At 39.6% G+C, this 11,414-nt stretch overlaps 1 protein-coding gene and 1 pseudogene across 2 annotated transcripts in view; both read right to left on the bottom strand.

Annotated features, from left to right (window-relative positions):
* LOC116834153 (pleckstrin homology domain-containing family A member 5-like) overlaps positions 1 to 11,414 on the bottom strand; it is a 66,341-nt pseudogene that overhangs the window by 22,923 nt on the left and 32,004 nt on the right.
* LOC116834140 (pleckstrin homology domain-containing family A member 5-like) overlaps positions 1 to 11,414 on the bottom strand; it is a 229,995-nt gene that overhangs the window by 186,785 nt on the left and 31,796 nt on the right. The window lies entirely within an intron of this gene.

Genomic DNA, 11,414 nt, shown 5'->3' with positions numbered 1-11,414 from the left:
ATGGTACGTCCACATCTCGAATACTGCGTACAGATGTGGTCTCCTCATCTCAAAGATATACTGGCACTAGAAAAGGTTCAGAGAAGGGCAACTAAAATGATTAGGGGTTTGGAACGGGTCCCATATGAGGAGAGATTAAAGAGGCTAGGACTTTTCAACTTGGAAAAGAGGAGACTGATATGATAAAGGTATACAAAATCATGAGTGATGCAGAGAAAGTGGATAAGGAAAAGTTATTTACTTATTCCCATAATACAAGAACCAGGAGCCACCAAATGAAATGAATGGGCAGCAGGTTTAAAACAAATAAAAGGAAGAAGTTCTTCATGCAGCGCACAGTCAACTCGTGGAACTCCTTGCCTGAGGAGGTTGTTAGCCAAGATCGGTAAGGAATGGTGTCCATAGCTTCTGTTTGTCAGAGGGTGTAGATGGATGGCAGGAGAGAGAGATCACTTGATCATTACCTGTTGGGTTCACTCCCTCTGGGGGAACTGGCATTGGCCACTGTCAGTAGATAGGATACTGAGCTAGATGGACCTTTGGTCTTACCCAGTAAGGCCATTCTAATGGTCTTATGTAATGCAACCAAAGGAAAGAAAATTGCAGGAACATTTGGTCAGGGGGCTGTGTATCAGAAACTCCATTCACATGAGCTACTCATTACATTTTCAGATTCATGTAAACCTCTGGATCCAGAGCTAGGAAATACAGGGCTTCGGTGCTGACTCCATGGGTGCTCCGCGGCTGGAGCACCCACGGGGGGGAGGGGGGGAAAACAGTACTACTCTAATCACTCCTTCTGTCTGTTAGAGTCCTCTTTATCCGCCTTCCAACTTTCTGTGGGGATTCCGCAGACCTCCATTCCTGATCCCTTACTATTTCCCTTTTACATGTTGTTTCTATGGAATCTCATTCCCAAACACAAATTCAACTATAATCTTTAAGCCACTGACTCTCAGATCTACCTGTCTAATCAGACCTGTCTTATTTTATCCAAATTTAAATCTGTCCGTTTCCAACATCTCCAAGTGTCAGTTTCAGTTTAACTTGGACCAAATATCACTTCTGCTCTTCCACTTCCAAGTCCTCCTGCTTTGGCTTCTCAATCACACTGCACAACACCATTATCCTCCCTGTCACTCAGACCAATATTGGACAGCTGGTATGCCAAGCCCACATCCCATCGTGACCAATATTGTTAGTGTTTGCTTGAGCTCCTCCATCTGCATCCACCTGTCTCGTGTTACTTAAATTGTAAGCAATTTGGGGCAAGGATCGTCTTCTTGCTCTGCTTCTGTATAGCACCTTACACAGTGAGTATTGCTCCAAAATAGAAATAATCTATAGCTCATCCTCGCAGTAAGATAATTACATTCAACATGTGACTTGACTGTAAGTAGCTCCCATACCCAATTTTGATATTTACTAACTATATTTTTTGTGGATGCACAATCATGTAATAAATGAAAAATCCATTCCCCTTGTTATTTAATTTGTACCCCCTCCCCAACAAAATTAAGTTAACCTGACATATACTGTAATTAATGTGTCAATATTGCAGGCAAAGCTTTTTCTTAGCGTTCATTTTTAAGATTAATCTTTGTTTTAATTTGTATAAAAGCGCAGATTTGTTGTGTTACTTTGGAGTACAAATAAAAAAAGTAGTATAAACTATTTTAGAGGTAATCTTCAAATTAAATTAGAACTGATAATAATGAAGCCTTCATTGTTTGTTGTACCTTGGAGATACCAGGAATGTCAAGTCTGGTTTTCCCTGCTTTTGCTGGAAGAACTGCTGGAGATCACAAATGAATATTGGAGGGACAACTGTCTTGATTAACCAGGGACATGCACAGGAATAAAAATTTGGCCTCTGTGCCCCCTGCAGCCAGAGGAGCTAGCTCATTTTTCCCCCCTCCCTCCTGGCTGAAGAGGCTGGCTCTCCCTTGTGCCAGAGGACCTGGTTCTGCCCCTTGCCCCCACGCAGCCCCAGGGCTGGAGGAGCGCACTCTACCCACTCCAGCCCCACAGGAATTCTGTCCTCCCACTGATGGTGGGGGCCATGCCCTTGCTTGTCCCCCCCTTGCGCACGCCCATGACTAGCAGATATATCCCCCCATCTCAAAGTGTTCATTGAGCACTAGTGTTTTAGAAAAGTTTTAAACGTGATTGAAAGAACAGATTTTTCTATTACTCATCTTTCATTTTCTGATGTCAATTTCAATATTTCTCTAGTTGCCATCAAACCTTCTAAGCTGAAGACCTGAATTTCAAATGTATAAACAAACTGAAAAGAAACTGATAAAAATCTTTCAGATCTTCTTTTACATCACACAGAAGCACAAAAGGGCACAAAACCAATTCTTTTCTCTTTGTAGATCACCTTTAAAACTTAAACTGACATAATAGAACTTTCAAGGACTAGCACTGCATAAGTGATTTAACCACCAGAAGACTTAAAATTGAGATCCTGAACACTTGTTGTTAAAGATCCCATGGCACACTGCAAGATTAGCAGTATTAACCCTGGTCTCCAGATAATTCCTATTTAGGCAATTACATTTTACCTGATTAACCTCCCCATATATTTTATTAAATACCATGATATTCTGCTCCAAATACCTGTGTATTGTTACTGTGTGATGCTTAACATCTGCCATGTTCCACCCCAGAAGTGGCAGTGCGCACTAAGCCAATGCAGTAAAAACAGAGTCTTGAGAAACTAAATGGTGCAGAAGCTCTATCTTTGAAGACTGACTACAAGGTCTCGCGTATATGTTTCTCTTCACAAATCTCACTTTCAACCTCACTCTTTCTTGGGACAAGTGAAGTCAATAAGTAATCTTACAAAGAACTTCTAAGGTGAAGTCTAAAGACACCTCTACACTGAAAAACCTATTTCAGTGAGTCTCAGAGCCCAGGTCAACTGACACAGGCTCTCATAAAAGCTAAAAATAGCAGCGTTAGTCTTAAGATGCTCCCGTGGGTTTCAGAATGCAGACTCCCAACTATTTTAGCCCTGTAACACGAATCCAAGCCAGTTGATTAGGGCTGAGACTCATTGCTGCAGGGCTTTTTGCAGTATTCAGTGTTCTCTCTAATGTTTTCTACCCATGTGTGGAGCAAATTTTATTACGTGCACCAACATGAAAGTCATGTGTGACACATCACCTTCATATTGGTGCACATAAAATTCATGTGGTGGGGGTGGAGCATAGGAGGGGGCTGGGGCAGAGGGTTGGGGCGCAGGGGTGTGAGGGCTCCAACTGGGGGTGCGGGCTCTGGGGTGGGGCAGAGGATGAGGTGTTTGGGGTGCAAGGGGGTGCTCTGGGGCTACAGCTCTCGCAAGTCCAGGCCACGGCTGGGTCCGGGCCGGGCCATCTCAGCAGAGTTGGAGCCAGGGCAAGGTCACCCCGGCTGCAGCAGGTTGGGACTGGGCTAGATTGGGGCCAGGGGAGGGGTGCCGCTCCCCTAACTAGTTCCTTGAGTGCCTGCAGGGCGCTAAGGCGGCTGCTGCACAATCGTGCAGCTTACATGAAACTTTAGGTATGGACATACCCTAAAGCTCACATCAACAGATCGAACAGTTGTCCCATGGATGGTATTTTCCACTCTATTTGACAACGACTGCCATTCAGGGTGGCCATAAAGCCCATTAGGGTGCTTTTTAAAGAAGTGTCAAATTTCAAGACATGTTTTCTGTATTAGAATCTGAATATCTAAGCAAGAGGCTCCGGTGGTCAACTAGATATTTCTGGAACTAGACAGTAGCTAGTCCCACATTAGAATGCACCTTGAAATTATGAATCTGAATCAAGGAATCAAATACTAATAGAAATCGTAGTGACTGGAACTGTTCAGTGGGCATCTTACAACACAAGAGTTATAGAATTTGAAGACAGCCAGGACCATCAGATAACCTAGTCTAGAGCTCCTGTATACCACAGGCCATGACCACCACCTCAGCACCCACACACATTAAACCCCACCACCAAAATTGGACCACAGCATTACAGCCTACAGGAGATTAAACTATTACATCCCTCAGACAGAGAATAGGAGGGACTGAAGAGCACAAATGCCTGAGGCACCTTCAATGGCAAGGAATTCTTTAAGTGAAATTTACCCAGATAATCCTGACAAGTGACCTGTACTCCATGCTACAGCAGAGAGGAACAACCCCACCGCATCCCCCAGGTCACTGCCAAACTGACCTGGGTGAAATTCCTTCCCAACCCCACACACGGCAGTCAGTTAGACCCTGAACACATGAGTAAGAACTTGCCAGCTGAGCATGTGAGACAATGTTCAGTGCCACCTCAAGAGCACTGACTCATCCCACCCAGTGTCCCATCTCCAGCCATGGTCATCTCTGATGCTTCCAAGGAAGCAAACAAACAAAAAAAAACCACACCTTAGATGTGGCAATTTCCATTTCTATATACTCATTTCCATCATCCATCCTGCCTTCATACCCATGTGCAAATTATCATAGTTACTGAAATCTGAGGCAAAGTATTCATTTAGTTTTTGGTCCATATCTAAATTATACTACATGTAGTTTTGCTGCAGTACACTTAGTTCTCTACCAGCAGGGCCCACCTTGCAGAATTCCTTAACTGCATTTGTTAAGATGGTTCCTTGACCAGTAAGTTCAGCTCAGGTTCAGAACAGAAATGAAAAGGTTACCATCTTAAAGAAAACAACAAGAAATAGTTTTATAGAAAGAGTGAAGATTACCAGTTATTGATTACTCCTCTCCCCTTATCTAATAGCAGTTATGGCTAATAAGGGCACTACACTCCATCACAGGAATGCCTGACATAATTAAAGGAGGTTTCTGTTAATACTTAAGCACACACCTATATCCAAGCTGGTGTCAAGTACTGATAAAGAGTCAATTGGGTTACGCCTATTTTAAAAAGGGTACACAACAATAATGATGGCAGAGACCAACCACAACTTGTGTAAGTCTTTGAAATTGACCCTCAGGAGAACCCTTCATAGGATTTACTTTCCTTTAATTATTACAAAAGTTATTTATGTGAAAACTGAATATTAGAAGTTGCTAATGGGGAACAAGAATTAGAACCAAATGAAGTTGCAATCCACTGGTATTCAACTTGATTTTTTGATGTGGGAATATTATCAAATGGATTGTAAGTGAAGTAAGGAACACTTGTATTTTCTCTTAAATAACCTATTTACATACAAAAAGTACCAACAGTAACATGAGAAGTTGTTTCTAAACAAAATGCTTTACAAAAGTTGTTCTTAAGTCCATCAATAGCCCTTAATGACTGCAAATATAAAAATGTATGAAATGTGAATTGGTGCCCAAGAGATCCAAATGGTTCCATTTTGAATTCTGGAGGTAAAAAGCTAATACACCAGAATGACTTTGGCAGATAGGTACAAGATGTGTTCTTAACCAAATGATACCATTTGTTTCACTTGGTTCATTTTTGGAAGGCTGAATATTTTGCAAAGCAGTACTTATGCTTATTTTTGTTCTCAGTAACCTGGCCTCAAAAACTGAAGATAGTGCCAAGACACTGGTTGCTGACTTCTCTGCCAAACAATTCTTCTATTGTAGTCTGGGATACAAGCCAACTTCTTGGGTGAAGTAGGAGGAGACAACAGACTTGGTTGCAAGACAGATCAAGATACATACAAGAACCTGAAAACTGGAAAGCATATCAAGTTCTTCTATCCACCACTCTGATTAAAACGTACCTAACTATTTCTAAATTTATCTTTATAGGAACCCTGTTATCTTTCTGTTGAGAGAAAGACAAATCCTGTACACAAATGACTGTTTTATTGGATTACTAGCAAGACATTGGTGCAGTGCTTAATTCTGCTTGGTGATCTATAGCTGAAAGGTGAGAAATGAAGGCCAAAGATTTGAATGAAATGCCAAATTTCCAATACTTTTTGGTCCTTACATAGTTCCCTTACTCTTTTGTCTAACAGATAGTATTTTGGAACTATGCTGCTCATTCTATTACTTTAGTCCTTCCCTCTCCTTCATCCCACCAAAAGCAAGCAAGCAAGATGAAGCTGAAAGATACAAGTGACATCTACCACATACATCCACTGGGCTTCATATTTTGCCTTCTTCCTGCAGATGTAATTTTGTCTGCTCCAGTATGTTGAAGCATTTGTGGTCTCATATTTATACTAATCCTTCAGCCTTTGATTTTAAGTGTTGGAGACATGTGAATCCTGCCTTCAAGAATAAGAAAGCAAACATACTATTTGAACAGAAAACAAACCAAAAAAAAGTAAAAAAAAAAGCAAAAAAAACATGGTTATTTTCTGGGAGGAGAAATAATTTCACATAATAAAGTCAAATATTTTTGCTTTAAAGCTATTCACAGATATGTTTGGAAATGGTCTCATGTGATGAACTTTCCAAAAGAATGCATAAGAGTATTTTGATAAATGCTAGTCTACAACAAAAAGTACTGCTGCGAATCATTACAGTGAGTCAATACACCAAGTGGTTCAGAAGGAGGAATGACACTAATTTAGTCATGACAAAAGGTAATTGTTTCCCCAAGAAAAAGCTTTCTGTTAGAAAAAAAACTGTGTCAAACTTTTAGGAATTATGTACAAGCTACAACTATATTAAAGAGTAGACAGTCCATATATTTATGAATGCAAGCTACTGGGTATTATTCACAGATGTCTGAACATAAGGCAAGATATGTATATAGCTAATAGATATTTGAAGTTCAGTGTTAGTTATGAATTCTCAAATTCACTGAATTTTTAGGTTTTCAAAACATATTCTAGTATTCTGGTATGCAATTACTTCAAAAAGCACATTATTAGCTCTGATTTCCGACATTTAGTCCTCTTTGGCCAGTGAAAAGATCATTCTAATTTTAGAGAAATAAAAGTGATATAAGCGGTGGTGAAAGCCCTTTCCAAAGCAGATAGTCCTTTTGTGATCATTTCCTTAGGACTTAATTTGAAGAGGACAGCTGAGTTCCAGAACACACTATTCTAAGGCAATGCAACAACTTGACCGATGGCCACCATTTGAAGTGTAGTTATTTCCTGCTCTAGAGATAGGAAATTGGGGTGGAAAGGAAACATTCAAGAGGTGGAGGGGGGAAGGCATGTGCATGATTCCTCTGCTCAGGAAACTGAAGTTTGTTTTTCAAAGCAAAACCAAACCCATAATAATATGACACTCTTAGGCCCCACTCCTGATCTTTCCAAGTTTCATTTGCATTATGACTCCCTCTTACAGGGATTTCATCACAATGTCACCAAAAGCAGGTGCCACCTTAACCCCCAGCTCCTCTTGCCATTAAGGGAGCACACTTTAGCTTTTATTTTTTTGGTACTTCCACTCTCCAGCCTTTCAACAAGTTACCTGTTGTTGGAAAGGCAGGGAAGTTCAATTACATCAATCTCATTCCATATTCTACTGTCTCAATGCTTAGGGAAAAAAGGATATTAAGTCCATACTGCTCATTATTACATCTTGCCCAACAGCACAGCCTGCACAGGAGATCAGCAGCTCACTTATATTTACATACTTCATTTCTGAGAGATTAAGACTTACCTTTCAACAGACTAAAGATGTGTCAAATCTTTATATAAAGCCATGAGAACTTCCTTCTGCTGTTTTGTCTTATCTACCCCAGCTCCAGCAACAGGATACCAATCACCCACCTCCTCTGAGGATCTGCATGTCACTGGGGTAATTAAATGCAGGCATTTTTGACCCAGACAAGTCATGCATTTTTTTTAAAGAACAGCATTGTTCCTCTTGATTCAAAGACAGTTCCTTATACAATTGTGCCCTTGCCTCACCAGCCATGCTCAATAGCACAACCACCTTTTTTGGAGGACATCTAGGGAATATCTACTTATGCAACGCTACTTAATGTATTAAGCCTTTACATGTGTGCGCCTTCTTTGGCTGAAGATCAACTTAAAACTTCCTCCATTGTGCAGTAAGGCTGGATCTTATAATTACTAAATGGTGCTGCCATAAGAAAAAATGTAATCCCTTGTCTGATACTTAGAATACATTTTACCTAGAAGATAAGACATTCTGTCACTATATGAATCCAACACTACAAGATGAACATCCAATTTTAGAAAGCAGTGCTGTCCTGCCACATAGGACATCTAGTTTTAAAAGAATTAGAAATTTTTAATGGAACCAGTCAACAGCAACAGTGTCACAGATTGAAAAGCGTTACATGAATGCGTCAAAACTTTAGAACTAATACCACCAATCAGTTGAAAGAATTTAAATATTTAACTTCTTCCATTTGGGTCTAGAATATTCTCCAGAAAGTGTTCTAATGGTTTAGTCCTATTACTTCTAGAATTCCTCCAGCTTACAAAACCCAGCAAACAAACATTTATTTTATATTCCAGTTTAACTGTTTTTTTAAGCATTTCCCTGAAATATTTACGATTTTCACATTGCAATATTGCACTAGAAGATCCTGACAGGCAGTCAGAAGCTGATTAGAAACAGTAGTGAAACTGTTATATTCTGTCTTTTCAAGATGACAAATGCAAACAGTGAAACTTAGATTAGGTTTTTAACAGCCAGTTTTAATAACCGGATCCCCTATGCCCTATTAATGATACCAGCCTTGATGCCTTGTTTGCCCATTTTCCTCACACAATTGTCTTCACACTTTCTCCAACTTTTGTCCCTTATATCTATAACAGCCTCCATGAACGAATTCACAAAGCTACTCACTCAGATCCTTCTTTACCCACTTGCTACAGTGAGTAAAATGAGCCAACTAATAATGGTTAAAGTTGAGGGGCAGTCAGGAATAGATTACATACATAAATTGCATGCATATTTTTAATCCTTTTTCCTGATCCTTTGCCATATCTTGCATCTTTACAATGTAAGATCTTCGAAGCAGAAACTGTGGCATTCTACGGATCTGGAGAGCATCTATTACAGGGCGAGTGCAGCTTCCCCTCCCCCCAGCAGTGTTCTCTTTTTGGGACCTGAAATATGGTAACCCTAAGCTAGCATGCTAAAAATAGACACACAGCAGTAGCAGTATGGGTTAGTCACTTGAGTACATACCTAGGGTTTCAGACAAAAATCATACTGGGGTGACCAGCCCATCCCTCCATGACTACACCTGAACTTTAGCATGCTAGCTTAATCAGAGCTGCTACAATCATGTACTTTTATGCATATACTTCTAGCTCCATTACACAGCCATATACACTTAGATATCTCCTCTTTGGGTAAGGCATAATGGTAGGACAGTGTGGAAACTTGTACTACTGCAGCCCATGTAGGGCATTGTCACTCAAAGAAGACAAGTAGCTTCCAACACTGTCAATATAGCACTGTTTAAAAAAAAGATTGACAAAGCAATAGCAGATTTTGCAAACAAACTCAAATATGGAAGTGTAAATAAATGATTATGCTTGTTTTCAACCAGCCAGCAAAAGTTCAATACTTTTTCAGTAGCTGCACAGTGTGTAAAGAATGAACAGAGCATGAAATAAAAAAAAAAATTCAGATTCCCCTGTAATACTGTTAATACCAGATGAAGACTTCCTCCCCTCTCCCTTCTTTTTACTATTAACTTTTACCAAAAGCCCAGGCAAATGCTTTAAAATCTAGAAGAACATCAAAATTAACACTTTATAGAAAAAGGAAATCAATCCATCCATTCAAGTGAATTATCTTTAAATGATTATCTGGTCTTATCCTTGCTCCCTTTTGGTGCCAACCTACTTTAGGGATGATAGGAAAATATTTTTAACTGGTCTACTGGCCTCAGATCTCTTCATTTATTAGTCCTTTTTTCCATAACAAAAACCTATAAAGCCCCCTTTGTAATAACAAGATCTCTTACAAAGAGGAAGTCTGTTCAAATCCAGGTTAGATAAAAATTTTAAAAGGATACAGAAGGGGAAACATACAGAATATAAAATGTTTAACATTAACCACGTTTCCAGGACTAAATAGCATCTGATAAAGCCACAAACTGCTACGGTATATTCTCTACTATAGCCCAAACTGGCTCTCATTCTAACACAGGGATTCTCAAACTGGGAGTCAGGACCCCTCAGGAGGGTTGCGCATTGTCAGCCTGCACCCCAAACCCAGCTTTTCATCCAGCATTTGTAATAGTGTTAAATATATAAAAAGGGATTTTAATTTATGAGGGTGGGGGTTGCACTCAGAGGCTTGCTGTTTGAAAGAGGTCACCAGTACAAAAGTTTGAGAACTACTGCTCTAACGAGTTGTCTCTCTCTGAACCTAGTAAAGCAACCACATGGGTTTAAATATTTGTAAATCCCTGATCTCCCTTCACATATTACCCATCTCCTCTTTGACTGTTGGCACAGCAGGCCAATCCTCTGAATATTTGGAAAGACATCAAGGTCAGTCTTCTTTCATTAACTCATTAATTTTTTTCCCCTCAAGAAGTTGTGTTTTCTCAGACATGATCTCCCATCTCCTCTACCCCTGGCTTATATACTGGAGTGGCTCACCCACAAAGAACTCCTATTCTAAGACAATTTAGTTATCTCAGCTGTGATACACATCTACTAGTTCCATGAAAGTTACTTATAATTAGTTCTTTTTCTTTAATTAGTTCTTTAGTAACTTTTCTTTAACTCTATATTTCTTTAGCTCTCTCTATATTATTGTCAGGGCCTTCAGGAAGTCTTGTCTTTCCTTTGTGATACTCTAAGACTGAATTAAAAACAGGATTAGTTACTATTCAATTCACTGTTGATTTTTAAGATTTCAGTATGGGATCAGGTTTTTCCATCCTCACTAACGAGCACGCGATATTATGCCTCAATTCCAAACCAGACAGATTAGCAGTTCACTATTACAAATATGAAATTCATATGTTAATCTGGATAATTTAAGTTGCCTTTGTAATACTAACAAAATGTGTCACTTTTTCTTTCCCACTACCAGTTATCCTATCTCAAAAGAGGAGGACGGTTACTTGTACAGGTATAAAATGTTTAATATATTAACATTTCTTATTCCAAAGAAACAAAGCTTTCCACTTAGTGGCAGCTAAGTGACAGCCAGCTCACAACAGCATGGAGCACAGGGAAGACACAAATTGACTAAAGATAGCAGAGCAGGCTGTCATTCCAATGCAAAGAATTACAGGATCTGCCTTTATGGGTCAGATAGGACCTGTTTTTTTTTTGAAGAGGTCATCCGAAAGAAACTGAAGTGCGTGGTACTCCATTTCAACTGTCTTGGATGAAGAGTTGAGCTGATCCTGGCTAGAATTAGAATTGTAACGTTGAGGAGTTTAAGTATTTTAGATCTGATGTTTATACCCATTTAGTCACAGTACATCTTGAGCAAATCAGTACGGAATACATGTACTCATTCTTTATTTCAGTGGTTCTCAAAT

Source organism: Chelonoidis abingdonii, chromosome 1 (genome assembly GCF_003597395.2).
Source record: "Chelonoidis abingdonii isolate Lonesome George chromosome 1, CheloAbing_2.0, whole genome shotgun sequence".
Classification (NCBI taxonomy): Eukaryota; Metazoa; Chordata; order Testudines; family Testudinidae; genus Chelonoidis; species Chelonoidis abingdonii.
This window is presented reverse-complemented; position numbering and strand designations above follow the sequence as displayed.